Consider the following 13172-nt stretch of genomic DNA (forward strand, 5'->3'; position numbering starts at 1 on the left):
AAACAACCAACACACTCGCTCATGTACTTAATAGCGGCCCAAATAAATGGAGCGCTTCTGGTAATTCAGAAGTTAGCCTTTGCATAGTGCCATGTACATAGGGTCAGAGGAGCCCAAAACAAATGGAAGTTGAGTGGTGGGCAATGTGGGGGTTCTTTTGCACTTTATTGAAATCCTATTAAAGAAAAATATTTAGTTAAATGTGAATAATTTTATTTTGCTGTTTTATTTACCTCAGATCTTCAGACTTGATTTTTTTTCTGAAAAAGGAAATGTAAGAAAATGAACATACTCATTTTTCTCATAATTTTCTATGTATTTTGTATTAAAATTTTAGATAAATGTGAATTATTGTAACTGCGCAAATTTACTGTAATGATTTACCTCCATGTACCTTTTTCATTTTCTCTTAATTTTATACAAATGTTATAATAAAATTTATGTTTTTTATAATTTTCATATGAGGAAAAGTGAGCTAGAAATTAAAATTTGGGCTAGTAGAAGGAAATTTTAGGTACATGCTGATTTTCTTAAAAGTAAGCTCTATGAATCAGGACATACAAATTTGCATTTTAAGCCAAATTAGGCATTTTAGTATAGTTTGCGAGATTCTGATGCTCTTGGAGTATCTTTTGATGTCCTGTTTCTTTTGTAACATAATGTAAGATATCTTAATGCTATATATGTACAAACATATGGGCTTCCTGCATTATCGTAGCTGCACACATGCAATATCTGGCACTCTCTGGCAACTGCTGAAATGAACCTATTTCTAACAGGTTGCTGGAAAATATTGTTAATGGTGGTTTGAAAAGCATTACTTTCAAAGTGATTTTCCTTTTACGTAAGATGAATTGTATTACGTGTATGAATGTGCAATCAATTTCTTGAATCACAGAGAGTTTGACTGTCACTTAAAACTTAACACTTCAAAGGATCAGCTACCGTATTTACTCGAATCTAAGCCGCACTTTTTTTCCAGTTTTTGTAATCCAAAAAACCGCCTGCGGCTTAGAATCGAGTGCAAAGTAAATGGAAGTTCTGAAAAATGTTGGTAGGTGCCGCCAGAACTAACTTCTGCCGTCGAATATATGTAGCGCTACACAGGCATACTTCGCAGGCACAATGGCGCCAAAACCTCTGCGCCAGTAAATAATTTTTTTTAAAAAAAAGGTGTAAGACGAGCTTCTTTCTCCGCCCCGAGTTTCGACCACTGCATTTTCATACATTATCCAACGAAGTAAATACAAATTCCGTGTTGCTCATCTTCGAATGTAGCAGCATTTCAATGTACTACGAAAATCTGACTGGCAAGACTATTTGGGATGTTTGTCAATATGGCGAACTCTACATTCTGAATTTTTTCCTACCTGTGAGAAGAGATGGTTGCTAATAGGAACTTTTATGAATTGCGAATCACATGTAGTATTTTCTTCAACATAAGAATAATACGGATATAAACATTTTGCCATGTATTCTTTCGTGTTTGCTGCTATCTCATTTAAATCCTGTCTATCTAATAACCTACGAAACTAGTGTGAGACAGCAGCAAATGCGGAAGAATATACATATCATGTCATGTTTATATTCGTATTATTCTGATGCCTAATAGTGATACAATCAGAAATGAAGCACGGCAATTGACTAGATTTTTAAGTCTAAGATGACTAATTTCTGTGCAGAATGTAATGTACAAAAGAGGCGTCTGCAAAGATTTTCAAACGGAGAAAAATTTTAGCTAAACTGTTGTTCAGAACATCTATCATACGCAGTCTATTATTTGGTTCTTGTTGATCATTATCAAAGAAAGCAGCAGTATAATTAACAACAAATAGCAGTCTCTTGCCATTGTTTCGCTAATGAGACAATTCCTTTTTTTTTTTTTTTATTGGAAGCGGCGGTAGCGCGCACGTAAGCAAGCCATGCCGCGAGCGGCGACAGGTCGTAAACACTTACTATCAGAATGCGACAAACAATACATGACACAGTACAATAATGCATTTTCAGCCTAGAGTGACGTAAACACCTATAACAAAGAGAACGGCACTTATCAGATCAAAGAAAAATAAGCAACCCATTCAAACCAGACGAAGCACACCTGATGCATAGCAATGGCTACCTGGTAAAGCTTAACTGCTAAGCTTACAACTCGAACCAAACTACTGTAGCTGTATCGTCATTTATTCTATAAATTGTGTCTCATATTACAATAGACCAACTTTGTTTAGATTTGGAGGTGCGGCCTAAAACTTTTCTCCCCCCTTGAATTTCGAGTCTCAAATTTCAGGTGCGGCTTAGATTCGGGAAATTTTTTTTTTCCTTGATTTCGAGTCTCATTTTTCAGGTGCGGCTTAGATTCGAGTGCGGCTTAGATTCGAGTAAATACGGTACTTACAGGAACTTTGTGCCCAGAAGACCAAACATTTCTGTCGTTATTTAAAATTTTACTGGAACATTTGTGTGGTGTGTCCTAAAGTGTAACACACACAAGCAAAGAAAAAAATATTATATGTGAAAGCTTAGCCTTTCGTGTAGCTACACTGTGTATATTAATCTAAACCATTAACTTTTCCTCTTTGTGTGTTCGTGCTACTTAACAGTGGTGTTGCTATTGGCTGACTACATCGTGTGTGCTATGCTCTGAATATCTGCTGTCATTGGCTGTCGAGATCACGTGACATGAGCTGCGATTGACATACAAAACGCATCGCAATCTCGATTTCAGTGCTTTGGAAACTAACGTGCTGAGTGTGGTGGGATTTGACTGTGTACTTTCATAATTCAAAGATATGCAGTGTACATGTTGCTGCACATCAAAGATCTTTCCAAAATGCTTTTTTTTTGGGCAGGGGGGCTTGTTCATTTTCTAAAGTGCCAGGAAGCTCTACGCTGGTATATAAAACCTGAACCATTGAAATGATTGATAAGTTTTACAGTTCCAAGGGAAGGTATACTGTCACTTAACATGGAAAATGTGTATGTTAACCGAGGAAAAGTGTTTTTAACCGGGAAATTTAGGAATTTTTTTTCCTTGTATACATGCTGAGCAGAAGACTTGGATTTCACCTAACACCAACTTTGGTGAATTCCAGATGGGTCATGTGGCTATTTCAAGAAAATCTCAAAAGGAAATACAAAATATGAAGGTATTAAGAAGTGCCAATCTGGACTCAGACCACTACCTCTCGAAGGTCAGATTGAGACTCCAGCCTAGAAACACTAGTGTACACAGAACCTCCAGATGGTAAGATTTGATGTAGAGCAACTTAAGAACAGACAAGAAGTAAGCCAGAGACTGAACAGTACAGATTTCAATAGCTGGGACCAACTGAAGGAGACTTCTGTGGAGACGGCCAATGACCTCGCCCCCCTCATGAGAAGAAGGAAGTGTCTGTGGTGGAATGAAGAGTGTGACAATGCAGTAGCCCAAAGACAGACACTCTGGGGGAAGTGGAATTGTAAGAAAAACCAAGAAAAATTGGGAGAACTTTTTTGGAACAAAGAAGGCTTACAGCTAAGATAATAAGGACAACTGCCACCTATTAGCTCATTACTTTAAAAACCTACTCAATTGTTATCGATCTAGTGAAGATTTCAACTACAAACAAACCATGGGCTCACTACCTCCTTCATTGGAAGAAGTCAGACAAAGCATTCAACTTCTAAAGAATAATAAGGCACCTGGAGAGGACTCTATCGTTGCTGAAATCTGGAAATGTGCTGGAAGCAATGCTGTGGGCAACCGGGAAACAGAGAAATTATCGCCTAATTGGAACATGGCTCTGATCCATCCACTTCCCAAAAAGGGAGATTTAACTTATCAGAACAACTGCCATGGAATTTCTCTCATCCCAATAACATATAAGATTCTCTCCAAGGCATTAGTAACAAGGGCAGAAGATAAACTGGATAGTCAACTGGGAGAATATCAGGGAGGTTTCAGGAAGACCTGATCCTGTGCTGAGGAGATCCTCGACCTGAAAACTGTACTGGCATACTCCAAGATGAGAAACCACAAGGTGGTTGTCACCTTTGTTGATTTCAGGAAGGCCTACAACTCTGCTGATTTATAAATGCTTATCAAAATACTCCAGGAACTAGGACTAGACAACAAAACCCGCAGACTCATTCTAGAAACCTTTACCAACACCCATTCGATGGTCAAATTTAGAGGTGAGACCTCAGAAAGCTTCGATATAAAAACTGGAGTGAGAAAAGGGAATGGACTGTCTCCATTTCTCTTCAATTGTGTCCTTGAAAAGGTTGAGAGAGAATGGTGCAAGGAACTGACCAATGTGGTTGTTCAGAGTGTTGTCTACCTGGGCCATAAGAACGAACAACTGATTGTAGATTGTCTGGCTTTTGCAGGTGTCATGGCACTGATTGCTGATTGTCTTGAAATGGCAACAATGAAAGTAAATTGCCTCAGGAAACAGCCAAAGTGGGTCTCAAAGTGTCACTGGAGAAAACACAGTTCTTCCCCGACATCAAAGAAGCTAACAGAGAGATGTTACTAGACCAGGGTAACATCAGAAGGACTGAAAAGTTTGAGTATCTTGGCGAATGGATTTGAACTCATCTTATTAGGTAAAACATCATTATCCATGAGAGTCAACAATTTAGAACTAGCCTATTGACTGACTATGAAGACCTACAACAAAAAATGGATGTCACGCAATCTGAAACTTAAGACTACACATTAGTCATATGACCAAAACCCTTGCATGCCATGGAATGTCTTTCCATGAACCGGAGAGGTCTGATGGAGAACTTGGAAGTCAGAGAGAGGAGAAGCCTTAGGAAGATCCTAGGCCTGGTAGAAGAAGATGGGAAATTCAGAAGGTGACATAACTCGGAGCTCTACGAACATACCGAGAGGCTCCCTGACTGGGCAAGAAAAAGAAGGGTAGCTTTCTATAGCCATGTTGCAAGATTGCCTCCAAACAGATTGACCAACTGTCTGTTCACCTTCTGGCAAAACAAGAAGGTTCACACCACTTGGCTGACAGAAACTGAAAAAGACATTAAAGAACTGGGAATAATTGATATCCAGAACAGTCAGTCTGTGTCGCATACCCTGAAGGAAGTCCGAGGATTTCAGGAAAAGCCCTGAAGGAAAGGTACCCGCTGGACAGAAGAAAGGAAGGAGTTGCATCGGCGGTAGATGCGACAGTACTGGCCAATGATCAAAGCCCATCAGTTGAACAAACATGGTCCAAAGTAGGCCCATTCAAAACAAGAAGAAGAATGGGGATGGTTTTCAGGAAAATAAACTCCAGCTTGAATCACAGTCTCTGCTACAAAAACCCACTGAACTCTATCACTATCTGGGCCACTTGTGAAATAATGAAGTCTGCTGAAAAAGTTTATTGTTCCACTTGCTGTAATTCAAATGCCTACTCTGTTCGTAGCACTTCAGCTATGAAGGGGTCTGGCTGACTTAAAGCTTGTGTTCAGTCCTCCTTATCCATGGCTGAGTGAATTACTACATCATGAATTAAAATTTCAGCATATTATTTACCGCATTCACACTTGAATTTACATTTTCCACCCAACCCCTGGCATTCTGTAATCCACGCTGCATAGCTTACAGTGTGTTACTTGCGGTGTTGTAAGAATTATACCCTTACTCCTACCATGTGTATCTTGTTTGAAAAGTGGTTGGACAATAAAAGAAATTTGTCAGGCAGTAGTAACATCTATGGACTGGACAATGGGCCTAACTTTTGAACTGAGGAATATAAATGAGGAACCGTAGAAACCAAAAAGGCTTGTTGGCAATCTTGACATTTAACCTCACTTGCCTGAAAACGCAGCATGAGGCATTTTTTATATACTTTCCAGTCTTCTTCAGTTTCATTCAATGGCTGAAATGCTGGCATGGGTTGCTGGTGCTGATGCTCCTGTTGTAGTTTTAGATGCTGTTGCTATTGTTATTGTGTGTTTTCAAGTCCTGATGCTATTGCTGTTGCTGCCAGAGATTGAGAAATTGACATCTATGGTAGCACATGGTAAAGCAAATTTGCAGCCTTCTCATTAGTAATGTTATAACACACTCTTCAGGTCACAATCTTTATTAACATAAACAACTTTGTTAAAATCAAATAATGAATTAGTCCTTGACTCAAACAGAAAGAGTTCTTGAAGGAACTCATCTGAGTCCCAATAGAAACTATTCAGAGATTGCTACAGAATAGACAGATTAGGTTCATTGTTAGTAGCCAGTATTTCTGCAGATTGGAGGAAAGAATGTAAATTTGTATCAGGCTGGCATTCGAACCCAGGTCCCCTGCTCACTAGACAGATGCACTAACCACTGCACCATCCTGCCACAGTGGCTTTGCACTGCTGCACAGAGTACCCTAGCCCACCACACTCCTCAATTCCCATGCCTCAGCCCACTTGGTATTCTCCCTAAACTCAAACAGTACTGCAGATGCTCTCCAGCTGTATTGGTAGGGGGAGTATCAAGTAGGCTGAGGAATGAATGGGAATTTGGATTGAAGAGGGAGGCGTGCTAGGGTAGTGTGTGCAGTTGCTCAAAGTCACTGTGCCAGAATGGCATAGTGGTTAGTGCATCTGCCTAGTGAGCAGGAGATCCAAGTTAGAATCATAGCCTTGGTACAAATTTTGATTCTTTACTTCAATCTGCGTGTATACATCAAAGATGTTTGAGACTTCCTCTATACAGTTTCATTTGAGCCAGTATTTCGTAAGTTAAGTTCCATCTGTAAACCACAATTTCAGAGTGTTGTGCACTGAACATGTAATCTGTTGGTGGTTCAGAGTGCACTGTAGTGGCAGTCGTCAGCTGCTCTTACTCTTGTGGTTAGCATTGATGACTCTCAATTATAGGGCCCTGGTTCAAATCATGGTCGAGTCAGGGATTTTCTTCCCTTGAGACTGTGTGTGTGTGTGTGTGTGTGTGTGTGTGTGTGTGTGTGTGAGAGATCATCATTGATGCACAAGTTGCTGAACTGTGGTCAAATAAAAGTCATGCACCATGTGGCGGAACCTCCAGAAGGGGATACCTAGCCAAAGCTGCAGTATAGTAGAAGTTGAATAACAGCAAAATGAGGCAGACCCAGTGAGCACCTTGCCTTTTGTTTGGTCCTCTATGGATGCTGGTGTGAGTGGCCTATCATAATGGCTGCATTCCCACTCTAGGGAACATTGCTGAACACAAGTGACATTACACCTGTTGATTGTTTATTTATACATTTGGTGGAGTTGATAAAGAATTGATCTGTTGTATGGCCAGAGGACCTTTTGAGAAACAGCCAATGAAGTGAAAGTATTTCTGGCCACCTTTTGACAGTTTACACGTTGTGTCCAACCACATATCAGATGCACTGAGAAACTCCGATAGCCATTTAAAATCAGATATGGATCCGGGAGTAGACAACATTCCATTAGAACTAATGATTGCCTTGGGAGAGCCAGCTATGACAAAACTCTACCATCTGGTGAGCAAGATGTATGAGACAGGCAAAATACCCTCAGACTTGCAGAAGAATATAGTAATTCCAATCCCAAAGATAGCAGGTATTGACAGGTGTGAAAATTACCAAAATATCAGTTTAATAAGTCACAGCTGCAAAATACTAACACAAATTCTTTTCAGACAAATGGAAAAACTGGTAGAAACTGACCTCAGGGAAGATCAGTTTGGATTCCGTAGAAATGTTGGAACACACGAGACAATACTGTCCCTACGAAGATAGATTAAGGAAAGGCAAACTTATGTTTATGGCATTTGTAGACTTAGAGAAAGCCTTTGACAATGTTAACTGGAATACTCTCTTTCAAATTCCAAAGGTGGCAGGGGTAAAATACAGGGAGCAAAAGCTATGTACAATTTGTACAGAAACCAAGTGGCAGTTATAAGAGTCGAGGGGCATGAAAGGGAAGCAGTGGTTGAGAAAGGAGTGAGACAGGCCTGTAGCTTATCCCCGATGTTATTCAATCTGTATATTGAGCAAGCTGTAAATGAAACAAAAGAAAAATTTGGAGTAGGAATTAAAATCTGTGGAGAAGAAATAAAAACTTTTGAGGTTTGCCTGTGACATTGTAATTCTGTCAGAGAGAGCAAAGGACCTGGAAGAGCAGCTGAACGGAATGGACAGTGTCCTGAAAGGAGGATATAAGATGAACATCCACAAAAGCAAAACGAGGATAATGGAATGTAGTCGAATTAAATCAGGTGATGCTGAGCGAATTAGATTAGGAAATGATACACTTAAAGTAGTAGATGAGTTTTGCTATTTGGGGAGCAGAATAACTGATGATGGTCGAAGCAGAGAGCACATAAAATGTAGACTGGCTATGGCAAGGAAAGCGTTTCTGAAGAAGAGAAATTTGTAACATCGAATATAGATTTACGGGTCGGGAAATATTTTCTGAAAGTATTTGTATGGAATGTAGTCATACATGGAAGTGAAATGTGGACAAAAAATAGTTTAGACAAGAAGAGAATAGAAGCTTTCAAAACGTGCTGCTACAGAAGAATGCTGAAGATTAGATGAGTAGATCATGTAACTAATGAGGAGGTACCAAATAGAGTCTGGGAGAAGAGGAATTTGTGGCGCAAATAGACTAGAAGCAAGTATTGGTTGGTAGTACACATTCTGAGGCATCAAGGGATCACCAATTTAGTATTGGAGGAAAGCTTGGAGACTAAAAATCATAGAGGGAGACCAATAGATGGATACACTTAACAGATCCAGAAGGATGTAGGTTGCAGTAAGTACTGGGAGATGAAGAAGCTTGCATAGGATAGAGTAGCATGGAGAGCTGCATCAAACCAGTCTCTGTACTGAAGACAACAACAACAACAACAACAACATGGATCTAAATTTGTCATGACGTTTCCTTCAGGAAACTTCATGTTTCCAACTGAAACCAACAATTGACAGTGTGTGGAAGTTGCTATCCCATTCCTCTGTTGTTTTAAAGATGATCTTAGAGTTAATTTGCGCAGACAGTGAGAACTTATCACCATGATCCACACAGCAAGTAACAATTTATGGAATGGAGACGTGTCATTTCCACTTAACAAGATTGAGTATTCCACCATTAAAATTTTGCTACCATTGTTTTGAGACATGAAAGGACTAATTATTTTATATCGACGGTAAACCTTGTAAGTTGCTGTGCAGGGTTATGGAAAATCTTAAGCCCTTAATCCACAAAATTGAAGTGGAATGCTGTTCAAAATAATATTGTTGTATTGTGATGACAACACACAGCAGCTACAATGTTGGAATCAATCCGGTGACTTGGTAGTAGAAATTACTGTACATATTTGTCTCTGCTCAAATTTAATGTCAAGTGACTGTTTCAGTTTTGTTCAACTAGAAGGGCTGCACAGAAGCAGATTCTTCAGAGATAGGGAAGTTCCAGTTGTGGCAGAGACATTGCTTGAGAGTCAGCTGCAAATGTTCTCTCCTATTATACACAGTAGCTCATTGTCAGTGCTTTTTTTGCTAATAGATTACACGAAAAGTTGACATATTGTACAGTATTGACATATTGTACATTATTGACATATTGTACATTATTGACATATTGTACATAATTAACGCTTACTGTTATTGTTTGAAGTGTTACGACAAAATTTTCATTGCAGTTTTGTTTGCCATTTCAGTTGGAATGCCTTCTAGTGCATTCATGTTTGTTTTTCTGAATTGGTGGTTGATATCTGCCAATCTTAATGTAATAGCTTAGAACAGTGCAGAAAATTTAGTTGATGTGAGTACAATTACCCTACATTATTTCTGACCCTGGCAGCCTGCTGGTTGAAATTCAGTACCCAAGGACAGTTCTCCAGCAGAACACCTATACAGGGAAACAAATTAAGTAGGTAAAGTAAGTCCAACTCATTGCACTAAATGAATAAACAGAAGCATCCAATACCACTCCCTTCTTGTCATTCTTCAGCACAAGTAGTCAAGAATTGAAACAATTCTTGTGTGTGTCTTTTGCTCACCTGTGAAACTGAGAAAGAAATGATTTCAGCCTTAGGAAAGAAGACCCAGTAGTGAACCTTGCGAGACTTCCCATATTGTGTACCCCCATTCTATGTTTAATGTTGTTACTACGATACAATCAGTAAATGTGGCTGTGTGCTTTTTGTCCATGTAAGAGGGATGTCATTGATGCCATAACATTTCAGTGAGCACAGGAGTATTTTGTGGTCCACACAGTTGAAAGCTTTGAGAAGACCCTAAAGTATGCAAACAAAATCTTTTTCTCGTTTATCTCTGCCCTGACATCAGTTTTTAGGTCTTGCATGGTATTGTCTGTGGAGTATCTGTAATGAAAGCCAAACTGAGTAGTAGTTAACACGTTCTGCTCAGAAAAATGAGCCAATATTTTATCTTAGGCCACCACCTCAGACACCTTTGAGAAGACTGGAAGTAATAAAATGGGTCTCAAATAAGAACTTGGTGGTTTATATCTAATTTTATAAATGAGTCGCTAGACCATATCTAAGTCTCTCAAGAAGTATGTCCTGAATGATTAACTGCTTACAGATAAATTTGTTTTTGAATGGAGTCTGCCTCCAGCAAAACACAATTGTTCTTCCTTGATCGAGATATGTTTCAATGAAGTTAAAGCATTGTCAGTGGGTTTTTATTTTCTTTCTATTAAACACAAGGAAAAATTTTCTTTACTAACTGTGTGTATACAAATTTGAGCTTTTAAGGAATTATTCTCAAATTTGAAAACAGACATGATTTTTTTGTGTATACCTTGTTACTAAATACTATGGTTTTTGTGGTCTTTTATGTTTTGCATTACAGTTGTTTATCTTCCACAGTTTGTCATCTGCAACCACATAGAGCTGAAAATAAAAAAAACATCATTAACATCATTTATGACTGGTAATGTTATGGTTAGGCTTAATATTCATTAATTTTATGTGGAAGTGTGTGTGCATGCATGCATTTGTGGTTCACTTTTTTTTTTGTTTTCCCCATTATCTTCACTGTGAGAAAGTGCACTTCTTAAACTTTCAGTGTCACTGTTTACAGAAGTGCAAAAACAAAATGATGGGCAGCTGAACAGTTGAATTTGTTTGAGATGGGAATTTTAAATCTTTGTAAGGTTTATCTATCACTGTACAAAAAAAGAGGTCTGTTTTCTTTTGTGGCGTTCGTAGCGACAAACAATTCGCTGTAGAAACGGCTTACGAAGTCACCGCCACACTTTTAATAGCGGGCCGACCGGTCCGCTGGAACAGTGAACAGAAAGATGAAAACCCAAACACTCTGATTAAATAAAAGTCGGTACTTATCTTTATTGATGAAGATACAGAAACACAATAGTGAACTCCGTGTCTACAGAGATCTGTCTAGTTCGAGTCGGAGCGGCTAGGTCAGCGTCGGCTGACGACAAACAACAACTCTGCTGCGATGAACACACAACTGACTAGCAAGTACACAATTCGGTGGCGAGTATACAACTGAGCAGCGAATTCAGAACTGTCCTAGCGCTCGCGACTCCAGCGCTTAAGAAGCCAGAAGCCAGCGGTGGCGCGCGCAGAATTGCGGCGATTTCCTGTATCGCTGGCGCTGCTTATGCGGACGGCGTCCGGACTTTGATGCTGCCAATCTTTTGGCAGCGGGCTCGGGTGGCATTACTGGCTAGGATATAACATTTTCCAATTTGTGAATACTTTAATAAAAAACTTGATGAGTAAAAGAGGAAAAAGTGTGTTTTACTCGAGCCACATCCAACCCAAAAACAAATTTATTTGTGAGCAAGTTTGGACACAAGAGCTTCAACATCAAGAGGAACTGCTTACAATGATAGATCTTGGCTAGCCCTGTAAACTGTGCATACATTTTCAATGTTTTTCTAGAAAAATCATTATGGTGACCTAATTAATTTTGTAATCTTCGTAGAGTTTGTATGTTTGAAACTAGTGTCTTGGAAGCATTGTGTCAGAGATAGACACAATGAAAATACTGCTAAACATTTACATTTTCCACCAAAAGGCCTTATTTTGGAAATAGAAAAAACACACACACACACACACACACACACACACACACACACACACACACACACACAGACGCGCGCGCACCATCTCTGGCAGCTGTGGACTGCTGTGTATGTGTGATATGTAGCCATGTGTTGTGCACGTACAAGACTGTTGATAGAGTGTGGCTTGGAAGTCTGAGCATATGAGGTTTGGAAGTCAACAGTAAAACACAAGAAAGACGAGAATGAAAAGGATGAACACTGAATAAAGCATGAGTTAGATGCTAGTAACAAAGAAAAACAGCATTAGGATGTGGGATGGAAGAAAAACCATTAGGCAAAATCAACTGTGGAAAGTCGAGGATAATATTGTTTTTATTCCATCTTCCACTATGCATTTTTTGAAACTAATGTCTTTCAGTGTGCTTGCTTTGTCTGCCAAAGTAAATCTAATAATCTTTATTTGGTTGTTAATAGTAGGTGCAGTGTTCACTGCCACTGCAACAAGTAATCAATGAATTTAGTGGTGATCAGATTTTTGTGCCTCATCATTACTGCCACAGCTCTTTCTGGGAAGTCAGTTTCATTCACATCAGTATTTTTGTTATTGCCTGTTTACTAATGTTCCAGACTGTTTATGCTGTATTCTTCGAATGTTTGTGAATAGTGGATGTGTTTTTCTTCTTTGATAATAGACTGAAGAATTTTACGGTACTGGTGGCAACAGGGTTCCAAATCTTGGCTGCAGCTTGTCCTCTGAGTAAGATAGTACAAGGCACTTTAATCCAGAAGTTATGAATGTCCCATATCTGATTTTATTTAAATTTTGCCATGTTTCTTTTAGTGGTAAATAAGACTCAAAGTGCTGTAGGAATATGTTTTTCACAATGTTAATTTCTTTTATGTTCACATTGGTGTGTACCTGTAGTTGCTCCCTCCTTGAAGCTGTGTCTGTGTCAACAAAGACCAACACACTTACTTGTTGGTGGTAGACACTTATCTCATAAGTTATAATAGGATATTTTCTTTGTCAAAAAGTTATTTCTATAACCATGGAATTTTCTTTGTTTCAGTTATGGTCTACAGTTTCCTTGAATTCTTGCTACCAATACCGTCACCATCTTTCTGTTTGGCTGTCCAGTTTCTTTCATCCTCTCAACCATCTTCCTCTAAAAATTCTACTA

At 39.0% G+C, this 13172-nt stretch overlaps 1 protein-coding gene across 1 annotated transcript in view; it reads left to right on the plus strand.

Moving 5' to 3' along the window:
* The window catches only part of LOC124803010 (UDP-galactose transporter senju), an 84543-nt gene that overhangs the window by 52303 nt on the left and 19068 nt on the right, over positions 1 to 13172 (plus strand). The window lies entirely within an intron of this gene.

Source organism: Schistocerca piceifrons, chromosome 6, assembly GCF_021461385.2.
Source record: "Schistocerca piceifrons isolate TAMUIC-IGC-003096 chromosome 6, iqSchPice1.1, whole genome shotgun sequence".
Taxonomy (NCBI): domain Eukaryota; kingdom Metazoa; phylum Arthropoda; class Insecta; order Orthoptera; family Acrididae; genus Schistocerca; species Schistocerca piceifrons.